Below are 12,874 nucleotides of genomic sequence, written 5' to 3'. Positions count from 1 at the left end.
CAGCCAGGTGTTGGTACTACAGCTTCTTGTAATCACAGTCTGAATTTCATATTGTTTTGCAGAGATTATAATAAAGCAACTAAATCCCAGAATGGGTGTCCTGAACTTAATTCTGTTTGAATATATTGAACTAGTGTTACAAGATGCGCCTTGAAGAAGGATTTGCTCTGTCATGTTTCTTTTGAAAGCATATGCCGTAAGTTTGGAGACAAGCTATCTGCTCTGAGCCCAGCTAGCTTTAGCTTTGTTTTTAAGTCAAAACAGTAGAAACAGCATGAAGGGGTGGGGTCAACCTCCCACAGAACCAAGATTTCAATTTTAGCTTTAAGTAGTTGCTGGGGTCTTGAAGCCAGATGTGGAAACTGTTATTCCTCTCTCTATTACAGCTTGAGGTCTCTTCCTGCTGCTAGAATTGCATGTGAGACAATCTATTTTACTGAATTTGCCTTTACCAAGGGTGTGTTTATGGGATTATTACTATATTGGAACAGTTTAGTTGTTAGATAATGTATTATTCTGTTAAGTTTAAAAGGTTTATTTCCAGTTTTTTAATTTGCTTTTTGACTATAGTGTGTAAATAAAGTGGTCAAACTACCAGGCTTCAAGCAAAACACAAACAAAGAATATCTGACATACAACACTTACACTTGCCTTTAAAAATATGAAGAAATTGGGGTGTAGGCTATCTTAATATATTTTGAGGGGGCTTGGTCTAGCCCATAAGGAGGAGCTGGGGGCTCTTGTCAGAATCAATATCTCTAATTCCAGGTTGGGTTTAGGGTTATTGGACTCAAAGACAGTGAGTGGTGAATGTTGGTGTTTTGTTTTTGGGTGTTACATTAACTTAGTTTAAGTAGGTTGTGCCTTCTGTAGTTATGGCTCTTTCAGTCACTCAGAGTTTCCTGGGGGATAGAAGAAGTCACTTTGGAAGTTCTACAGAAAGTGAGAAAGGCAAAGCTTTTGGAATTGGCAGACAAGATGGAGTTGGGTTGTCTGTGTGTGAAAAGGGGAAGGTAATTGCAGCAAAAGTTCGACATTTACAATTGTCGGCAATGCCATCGGAATCTTCGGAAATGACTAAATCTCAATTGCAAATGGAGAAGTCTGAATTAGAGGCAATAACAAGGAAAAAATAAGAACAGAACGGTCCTGGCAGAACAAAAAGAAATAGAAGGAAATGAAACAGTTTGAATTTCTATAAAAGCAGAAGAAAGGGAGAAAGATTTTTGAAGTCCGGAGTTAGAACTGTAAACTCAAATTTGAATTAAAATGGTGCAGGTAGAGGGGAAAGATAGTAGCAGTAATGAAGACGTGATGGAGAGCAATCCCATCACAGCCTGGCAGGGATTGCCTAAGTTCAACGAGAAGGTTGTAGAAACTTCTTTCATTTCATTTGAGAAGGTGGCTATACAAATGAAATGGCCCGTGACCATGTGAGCATTGTTATAAAGACTTAGAATTATGTAGAATGAGAACAGACCCTTTGGTTCAACTTTGTGCCAACCAGACATCCTAAACTGATTTGTCAGCATTTGGCCCATATCTGTCTCTCACCTTCCTATACATGTACCCATCCAGATACCTTCCCTCATTTCCTTTGGCAGCTCATTCCTATCACGCACCACCCTCAGCATTTTAAAAAGTTGACCCTCGGGTCCCTTTTAAATCTTTCTTCTCTTATCTTAAGCCTTAAACCCTCTAGTTTTGGACTCCCCTACCCTGGGAAAAAGACCTTGGCTATTCACCCTATCTATACCCCTCATGGACTGTCTACAGCAGACATCTTGAGGCTTTGGAGCAGTACCACCAATGCTGCCTGCGCCAGATCCTGCGAAGCCACTGGGAAGAAAGACACACCAGCATCCTCAACCAGGCCAACGTTCCCGCCAGTGAGGCACTGACCACCCTTGATTAGTGATGGGCTGGGTATGTCATCCGCATGACCAATAAGAAACTCCCAGCGCTGAAACAGCAGGCAAGCTCTAGGTGGACAGAAGTGTTTCAGTGATACCCTCAAGGCCTCACTGGCAAAATGCAGCATTCTCACAGACAATTGGGAATTATGCCTCAACCATCCAAAGTGGAGGAGGAGTATCCAGGAAGGTGTCAAGCACCCCAAGACTTACCATCGGAAAAAAAGTGGAAGCTAGGTGAAAACAGTGAAAGGAGCACACCAGCATCCCACCCACCCCTTCCTGCAACCACCTTCTGTCCCAAGTGTAACAGAGCCTATGGAAGCTGCGTAGGTCTGTGCAGTCACCTACAGACTCACCTGGAGAGTTATTCTCATCTGCAAGGGACTGCCAATGATGATGATGTCCCTTGTGGTTTTATAAACCTCTTTAAGGCCAAGCTCTTTAAAGCCTGAAAGGTATATTAGTAAATTTAAACTGAATAACTAAAGCTATTTTTAAGTTAGCAAAAAAAGTTTAAATTTGTTTATACTAACAAAATATGAATAATAAATTCCAATCAAGGGAATTCTTTTCGATCACGCCACAGATTTCACCATTTTAACAACCCAAATGATAGCCTTATGCCATAATCTAATTTGCAGAGAGCAGAATTTACTTTCAGCCCCATTTACAATTCTATTGCAAATATATGTTCATATGAGTTTACAGCTGCTTTTTTAGTTAATGTGTGTGTACATAGCAGTTTTACAAAACTCCATTGGATATTAAATCTGCAGTGGGCTTTGAATGCCAAATTTGATGATCTCCATTTGTGAAATCATATTAGTCAATTTCAGAAAAGACAAGGAAAGCAAGTCCACCAGAAGAACATGCAATCACATTATCATGTACTGTTATGGCCCAGACTAGATCCCCTCAAAATATTTTTAAAAAGGTAGCCCAGATTCTAACTTTTTCTTCCTTTAAGGGTAGATGTGAAGTGCATGTTCTAGATGTGATGCCACTGGTAAAACTATTTGATGTTAAGCAAAACACAATTTATTTAATACTATAGTTAAAATAAAAACAAAACAGAGAAATTTAGAATAACAATAATTGGAAAACTTAACTGAATAATAGGTACTTTACCTATTGCTGATTAACTGTTGCAATATATTAACATCCTATAAATACACCCCTTGACGAAAAGGCAAATTCAGACACAGATTCTTACATGCAATTCTCCAATACAGGAAGAAAAAACATCCAAGAAATTCCAGAGAAAGTAGCAGCTAGGAATCATTTACTCAACCCTCCAACACTTCTGAGACCCAAACAGCTTCTGCTGCTAAAGCTAATAAAAATTTGAAAATCTGATCTGGAGAGCTGGCCACACCCATTCAGGCTCTAAAAGAACTTGAGGCCTCTAAGCTGTTTACTTAAGCCATCTTCAGTCATCAGTTCTTTACCTCTACGTTTATAACCTCTCTTCAAAAACAAAACAGGACAAAATAATCTTTTGAAGTGACAGCATTGTCACAGTACTATAAGTTGATTAAACTACACATTCTTTATAATAATAAAAAAAATTTACTTATGTATTTTGTTCTTTTCTGCCTGAAAGGTATATTCATTCAAGATCTTTGTGCTCCTCTAATTCTGCCAATTTGTTCATTCTGAATAATAATTGCTCCACCAGTGATGGCCATGCCTTTAGTTACTTAGACTGCAAGCCGTGGGATACCCTCCGTGGACGTCTCAGGCTTTCTACCTCATGTTCATCCTTAACCAACTCATTCAAACCTCTCTTTAATCAAGTTTTTAGTCATCTGATCTAATATCTTAATGTAGTTTGGTAGCATTTGTTTTAAATGCTTCCTGTCAATTTAATTTCAGGCACTTCATTGCCTTATATGCACTGCCTAACAATATAGAAAACCACCAAAATTTGTCCTGTGTACCAAAACTTTTTTAAACAAAAAAGGATAAGTCCAACCTGGTCAATTACTATGTTAGCATTCTAGTCTTGATCATCGGCAAAGTGATTAAAGGCATCATCAATGGTACTATTAAAAGGCACTTGCAAAGGAATAACCTGTTCACCAATGATTAGTTTGGGTTTGCCATGCCACTTGGCTCCTGATCTCATTACAGCCTTCGTTTAAACATAATTTGCAGAAAAGACCTGTCAATCCCTACTGTTTGTTGCTTGTCTGCCAACTAGAAAGTCCAAATAAACCACATCCATTGGCTCCTATTGATGTTAAGTGCAGTCACTTTCGAGGTTCAGCTCTTTTATCTACATTTTACCCAAGGCTGTAATGAAATTTGGACTTATAGAAACATTTTGACAAAGTCCCACAAAAGAGGTTGGCATGTAAAATTACAGTACATGTGATTTGGAATATTATGTTGAAGTGGATGAAAGTCTTGTTTCCAGACAGACAACAAAGAGTAGGGATAAACATTTTTTTTTCATATTGTAGACAGATCGGTGGGGTGATCCAAACAAAATTGGTAGGTAGAGCCAGTTAGGTATTTGCATCACTATCTGAAGGGGGTATCTGGGGAGTATGATGAGGCTAGAAAAGCCATCTTAAGTACATATGAGCTTGTGCCAGAAGCCTACAGATGTCTTAAGATTCTGGGATGGGGGGAGCCTGGTCAAACATACATTGAGTTTGAAAGGATCAAACAAAGTAATTTTGATGGATGGATAAAAGCATTGAAAGTAGATCAAACATATAATGCTCTTAGATGATTATTTTGGAGGAGTTCAAAAATTCACTTCCTGAATTAGTGAGGACTCGTGGAAGAGCAGAGAGTTAAGACTGCAAGTTTAGCATGTGAAATGACAGATGATTTTGAGTTGGTTCATAAATCAAAGGTTGGTTTCTGACATCAATTTCAGTCTATGAGGGATAGAATTGGGGAAAAGAGAAATCCTCAGATAGTGAGGGAAAAGGAAATTTTATTGAAGAGAGTAAAGATAATTTACCACAGGCTAAGAAGGAAACCCATGAGGAGGAAAGAGAAGTAAAAAAGCTCAATAAAAACAGAAAGAAGTGCAGATGCTGTAAATCAGGAACAAAAACGGAAGTTGCTGGAAAAGCTCAACAAGTCTGGCAGCACCTCTAAAGAAAAATCAGAGTTAGCGTTTCGGGTCCAGTGACCCTTCTTCAGAAGTCTCCTGATCTCATTACATTCTTGGTTTAAACATAATTTGGAAAAAAGACCTATTTATCCCTCCTGTTTATTGCCTGTCTGACAACTAGAAAGTCTAAATAAACCACATCCACTGGCTCCCCTTGACGTTATGTGATGTTAAGAACTGAGTCACCAGACCCAAAATGTTAACTCTGATTTTTTTCACAGGTGCTGCCAGGCCTGCTTAGCTTTTCCAGGAACTTCTGTTTTTTTTTCCAGTAAAAAGGCACAGTTGCCTTCACTGTAATAAATTAGGCCACATGAAGTCGCAGTGTTGGTGGTTTGGAAAAACCACCGGGAAGACCGATGTGGGAAAACAGATAAGCCAGTGAGTTTTGTTGAAGTGGTAAAGGATTTGAAATTTACAGTGAGAAGTATTGTATAGCGTTGCTACTCTCTGGTGCCATCTTAAAACATAGAAAATAAACCAAAACATTAGAAGTGTGTTTTGCTTCAAGCCTGATAGTTTGACCAATTGAATTGGAATTGTAATTGAATTGAATCTGGAACACAATGTCTTACACTTACCTTTTAAAAATAAGAAAAAGTTGGGGTCTAAGCTATTTTCGTAATATATTTTGAGGTGGATACAAAGCAACTCTTCACTTTCTACTATTTCACATATGAATGTGGCTGATGAGCCAGCATTTATTGCTCATCTCTAATTGTCTTCAAGCAAATGATGGATCATTGCAGACTATATAGTTTAGCACACTGGCAATGCTATTAAGAAGGGAATTCCAGTATTTTGACTCAGCAGCAGTGAAGGAATACTGATAATAATTCTAAGTCATGATGGTATGTGTCTGAGAGGCATTCTTGAAGGTAATTGTTCCCATGCATCTGCAGCACTTGTCCTTTGAGGTGTTAGAGATCATACTTCTGGAGTGTTATGTCAGAAGAGATATGATAAATTACTGCAGTGCATCTTCTTGGAACACACTGTTGGTTCTGTATTGCTCGTGGAAGTTGTGAATATTGAAGATTGTAGATGGGGTGATAATTGAGGGCCAATTTGTCATGGATGGCATTAAGTTTTTTGTATTGTTGGAGCTACACTTATCCAGACAATTGTTTGGATCACACTCCTGATTTGTGCCTTGTTGATGACAATTTTATGCTATTTCATGAAATCTGGATTTGGTTGTACAGTCCAAAATAAAATAGTTTTGATTATTAAATTCTTCCAAATAATTTCTTAGTGAGTACCTCTCAGATACATGGACTTTTGACAAGTTATTTCCAAAAAGGAAGTTTTGAGCTGATCAAAGGTAATTATTTTAGTGGGGTTTTTTTGTGTGAGTTTTTCCTGATTCAGAAAGTGCTGAAGAGAATCCAACACATAGGAGACATTTTGATCACCTGGATGCCTCTGTGATTTGTTTAAAGTGGTGGATCTCTTTTAAAAAAAAAATGAAGAGTTTGCACCAAATGCAGATATTTCAGAAGTTTAAGAATAGTGACTTAATATCGGGCAAAAATTAATGACACTCACGATGAGGATAATTAACATTAAGCTGTTAATGTAATTGTGCTATTTTTCCTGCATTATTCCTTTCATTTGACAATGGTCTCAGCTGATGTTAATTACTGACAAAGTCAAATTCAAGATTGAAATCTGGCTTAATATGTAATATCTTTTAAAATATTAATGGGGTTTCAATGAAATCACAATGCTGCAGATTTGGTTTGAAAATAAAACCAGTTTATAGTTGAAAAGACTGAAGGTTTTTGAATAACCAAGCTATTTGCATATAATACAATTTTAAATATTTCAAAACACTAATGAAACCAATCCCATTTATCCTAACGGCACCCCTTTACAGTGCTTAAACACAAGAGAGAATCCTTCTCTGTCACATTCGGTTTTAACTTGCCTGTTGCTTTCAATTCTTAGTTTTGAGAGCTTGACAGCCTCTTCCTTGAATATTTATTCAATTGAGTTTAAGTTTTCTCATCTTCAAATAACTCCATTGGGGTGGTAACTAAACCTTTCTGGTCTGGATCATTCAAGTTAAACTTACACTGAAGTAACCTCTTTCTTAACAGAACTAAGCTATTTCCTACAGGAGAAACCGTTTTATACATCCAACTTCTATGAGGACCTTTTGTGAAACCAAAAGACTTTCCAATCGTTGAGTGTTTGCCCTTAGAAGAATACAAACTTCTTTTGCTAACTTGAAGCCTAATGTGCTTCATTGTTTACTCTGTGATCATAAATGCTCTCTCAACCTAAACAAATCCCCATTATATTCCAGGAGCTATTTCTCAGATTGGTTTTAAAAGAAAATCACAGCTCCAGAAAGCCTGAGAAGTTAATCATTAAATCTCTTCATAGATACAGATCACAACCTAAATTGCACTCATTCAGAATCCAAATTTTACATATTAGATCCAGTATAGCCTGCTCAACATTCTAAGTAATTAGCCTGAAAACCTATAAGCTCATCATCCAGGATACTCTGGCTAATCGGATTTATCCAATCTATATGTACATTAAAATCATCTCTAAGATGATCTTCATCACTTCCTCACAAGCTCCCATCCTCAATTCTAAGGTGTGGAGTTTTTATACATATATGAATTTATATAATACATATAATGAACTATTTATATATAAAATCTCACACCTTGGAATTGAGGATGGGGACTTGTGAGGAAGTCACGAAGATCATCTTAGAGATGATTTTAAACTACGTCTATATTGGATGAATTGGATTAGCAAGAGAAGCCTAGACGATGATCTCATAGATTTTCAGGACAGTTACTTAGAACGTAGAGCAGGCTATACTGGATCTAATAATATGCAATGAGAAACAATTAATTAATGACCTCATAGGGAAGGGAGCCCCGAGGTTACAGGGATCATGACTGAATACTGCATTCAGTTTGGGGGAGAAAAAGTTTCATTAAATACGAGTGTTTTAAACCTAAATACGATCAATTATGAGGGGATGAAGACATACCTAGCTAGTGAACTGGGAAACTAGGTTAAGGGACAGATTGAAAGGGATAGAATGGCAGACATTTAACAAAATATTTCAAAATACTCAGAAAATATACATTACAGTGAGAAAGATATAAAGAGGAAACACTTATCTTGATAGCTAACTAAGGAAGTTAAAGATAGATTAAACCAAAAGAAAAGACATACAATTCCACAGAGATCAAAAGATTGTATTGAATATTTAAAAAAAAAAGCAAAGAATGACTAAACAATTAATAAGGAGGGAGAGGTTAGAATATGAGAGAAAGCTAGCTAGAAGTATAAAGAAAAACAGATCTTAAGAGTTTCAAAAGGTATTTAGAAAAAGAGTAAGTAAAGTGAGTGTTGGAGCTCTAGAGAGAGAGCCTGCGAAACTAATAAAGGAAAGTAAGGAAATATCAGATGAGTTAACAGATATTTTGTGTCTATCTTCACTGTAGATGGTATAAATAACATCCCGGAAACAATTCAGAATCAGAATGTGAAAGAAGCAGGTAACTTGAAACAATTACAATCCCCAGAGAAAAAGTACTAAGAAAACTATCAGAACTAAAATCTGGTGGACTTCAACCTTCAGGGGAGGCAATGGCCTAGTGGTATTATCGCTGGACTGTTAATGTAGAGGCCCAGATAATGTCCTGGGGACCTGGTTTGAATCCCATTGTGGCAGATTGTGGAATTTGAATTCAATAAATATCTGGAATTAAGAATCTAATGATGACCGTGAATCCATTGCCGATTTTTGGAAAAACCCATCTGGTTCACTAATGTCCTTTAGGGAAGGAAACTGCCATCCTTACCTGGTGTGGCCTACATTTGACTCCAGACCCACAGCAATGTGGTTGCCTCTTAATTGCTCTCCAAGCATTCAGGGATGGGCAATAAATGCTGCCTAGCCAGTGACACCCTCATCCCATTAATGAATAAAGAAAAAAAAACTAGGATCTTAAAAGAAGTGGCTGCTGGGTAGATGCATTGTTTTAAATTTCCATAATTCCATATTCAAGGATCTCATCAGATTAGAAAATAATGTGACTCTTTTATTCAAGAAGGGAGATGGACACAAAGAAGGCATCTACAGGCCAGTTAGCCTAACATCTGTCATAGGGAAAATGCTGGAAGTTATTACTCAGGAGGTTATAGCAGAGAACTTAGAAATGACATAAATCAGGCAGAGTCAACATAATTTTGTGAAAGTGAAATTGTGTCTGAGTAATTTATTGGAGTTCTGTGAAGAAGTAACTGGCAAAATACATAAAGCTGGTGGATGTACTGTATTTGGGTACGGTCCTTTCTCATCCACCAGCAGCTTTAAAATGATAGCTTTAAAGAATCTTTAAGAACTCCAGCTAAAATAGCTCAACCTTCATGAAGGAGTGCTGCAATTCCATGTGAATGATCTTTCAGCAAACTCAAAGGTCAGTTCTGCAAAATAAACAAGCTCAAAGCTAGAACAAGCAGCTCGAACCATGTTTTCAACTCTGCCTTGCTTATTTGGTTGTAAGTTTTGAAGATTTCCAGAAGATTATTTGTAAATAGCTATAAAACCATAGAATTCCTACAGTGTGGAAGTAGGCCATTCAGCCCATCAAGTCCATACTGTTCCTCTGAAGAGCATCCCTCCAAGATCCACTCTATCCCTGAATTTCACGTGGCTAATCACCTCCCTGATTAGGTGATTAATCTAATCACCTAATTTAGCATGGCAAATCCATCTAACCTGCACATCTTTGGACTGTAGGAGGGTACTGGAGTACCTGGAGGAAACCTACACAGACATAGGGAGAATGTGCAAACTCCACACAGACAGTCACCCAAGGGTGGAATTGAACATGGGTCCTGGCGCATTGAGGCAGCAGTGTGAGTCACTGTGCTACCCTTTGAACTCTTGAACAAGGTATGAAAGAAGCCTGAGCATTTCATAATAATCAGTCTTAAGCATTTTTATGTACATTTGCAGTAAATTAATTTATCTGCAAATGAGTAACATTTGTACAAAAAAATGACTCTTTCTCTCAGTTGGTATTGTAAAAATGAAACAATGAAGAACAATCTACTCTGTTACTATAGTGACAAAACTTTTAGGATATCAATGTCAAACAGATGCACAATTAAGCAAAGAACAAATGATCTAATAAGTGAACTAGTTCACTTCAGAACACAGTGCAAGAACCCTGTTAAAAAGAGAGTATAGTGTTTAATTCCAACTCAGTATTTTGATGGTGCTAAATATTGAGTTCTATATTTGACATTATAAAGTGTAGTTTCTTTACTTGAAAGTTAATAAATAAAATGACACCATTTTTTAAAGCATTTTCATTACCAAATTTGGCTACAAGGATTATAGTTAAGACATATCATCAGGATTTTGTTTTCAAAATGTTTGCAATTTATTTCCTTATTTGTGGACAATTAAATAATCAGACTAAATTAGGGAATTTTGTTGTAGTGATTCTCTACAGTTTCTCTGGTAAAAGGATCCCTTTTCAAATGAATTATTAATTACAAGGATTGCAAAGATGATTCTGGATAGGAGCGAAAGTAACAGGGTAGTTGTTATGGGGGACTTTAACTTTCCAAATATTGACTGGAAACACTATAGTTCGAGTACTTTAGATGGGTCAGTTTTTGGCCAATGTGTGCAGGAGGGTTTCCTGACACAGTATGTAGATAGACCAACAAGAGGTGAGGCTACATTGGAGTTGGTACTGAGTAATGAACCAGGCCAGGTGTTAGATTTGGAGGTAGGTGAGCACTTTGGTGATAGTGACATTTACTTTAGCGATGGAAAGGGATAGGTATATACCGCAGGGCAAGAGTTATAGCTGTGGGAAAGGCAATTATGAGGCAATTAGGCAAGATTTAGGATGCATAGGATGGAGAAGGAAACTGCAGGGGCTGGGCGCAATTGAAATGTGGAGCTTGTTCAAGGAACAGCTACTGCGTGTCCTTGAGAAGTATGTACCTGTCAGGCAGGGAGGAAGTGGTCGAGCGAGGGAACCGTGGTTTACTAAAGAAGTTGAATCTCTTGTCAAGAGGAAGAAGGAGGCTTATGTAGAGATGAGGCGTGAAGGCTCAGTTAGGGCGCTTGAGAGTTACAAATTAGCCAGGAAGGACCTAAAGAGAGAGCTAAGAAGAGCCAGGAGGGGACATGAGAAGTCTTTAGCAGGTAGGATCAAGGTTTCTATAGGTAAGCTTTCTATAGGTATGTCATGAATAAAAGAATGACTAGAGTAAGATTAGGGCCGGTCAAAGACAGTAGTGGGAAGTTGTGCGTGGAGTCTGAAGAGATAGGAGAGGCGCTAAATGAATATTTTTCGTCAGTATTCACACAGGAAAAAGACAATGTTGCCAAGGAGAATACTGAGATACAGGCTATTAAACTAGATGGGTTTGAGGTTCATAAGGTGGAGGTGTTAACAATTCTGGAAGGTGTGAAAATAGATAAGTCCCCTGGGCCAGATGGGATTTATCCTAGGATTCTCTGGGAAGCTAGAGAGGAGATTGCAGAGCCTTTGGCTTTGATCTTTATGTCGTCATTGTCTACAGGAATAGTGCTAGAAGACTGGAGACTAGCAAATGTTGTCCCCTTGTTCAAGAAGGGGAGTAGAGACAACCCTGGTAATTATAGACCAGTGAGCCTTACTTTGGTCGTGAGTAAAGTTTTGGAAAGGATTATAAGAGATAGGATTTATAATCATCTAGAAAGGAATAATTTGATTAGGGATAGTCAACACGGTTTTGTGAAGGGTAGGTCGTGCCTCACAAACCTTATTGAGTTCTTTGAGAAGGTGACCAAACAGATGGATGAGGGTAAAGCGGCTGATGTGGTGTATATGGATTTCAGTAAAGCGTTTGATAAGGTTCCCCATGGTAGGCTATTGTAGAAAATACGGAGGCATGGGATTGAGGGTGATTTAACGGTTTGGATCAGAAATTGGCTAGCTGTAAGAAGACAGAGGGTGGTGGTTGATGGGAAATGTTCATCCTGGAGTTCAGTTACTAGTGGTGTACCTCAAGGATCTGTTTTGGGGCCACTGCTGTTTGTCATTTTTATAAATGACCTGGATGAGGGCGTAGAAGGATGGGTTAGTAAATTTGCAGATGACACCAAAGTCGGTGGAGTTGTGGATAGTGCGGAAGGATGTTGCAGGTTACAGAGGGACATAGATAAGCTGCAGAGCTGGGCTGAGAGGTGGCAAATGGAGTTTAATGCGGAAAAGTGTGAGGTGATTCACTTTGGAAGGAGTAACAGGAATACAGAGTACTGGGCTAATGGTAAGATTCTTGGTAGTGTGGATGAACAGAGAGATCTCGGTGTCCATGTGCATAGATCACTGAAAGTTGCCACCCAGGTTGATAGCATTGTTAAGAAGGCATACGGTGTGTTAGGTTTTATTGGTAGAGGGATTGAGTTTCGGAGCCATGAGGTCATGTTGCAGCTGTACAAAACTCTGGTGCGGCCGCACTTGGAGTATTGCGTACAGTTCTGGTAGCCGCATTATAGGAAGGATGTGGAAGCATTGGAAAGGGTGCAGAGGAGATTTACCAGGATGTTGCCTGGTATGGAGGGAAGGTCTTATGAGGAAAGGCTGAGGGACTTGAGTCTGTTTTTGTTAGAGTGAAGAAGGTTAAGAGGTGACTTAATAGAGACATACAAGATGATCAGAGGATTAGATAGGGTGGACAGTGGGAGCCTTTTTCCTCGGATGGTGATGGCTAGCACGAGGGGACACAGCTTTAAATTGAGGGGTGATAGATATAGGACAGATGTCAGAGGTATGTT

Source organism: Rhincodon typus, chromosome 12, assembly GCF_021869965.1.
Source record: "Rhincodon typus isolate 14 chromosome 12, sRhiTyp1.1, whole genome shotgun sequence".
Lineage (NCBI taxonomy): Eukaryota > Metazoa > Chordata > Chondrichthyes > Orectolobiformes > Rhincodontidae > Rhincodon > Rhincodon typus.
Note: the sequence above shows the minus strand (reverse complement) of the source record.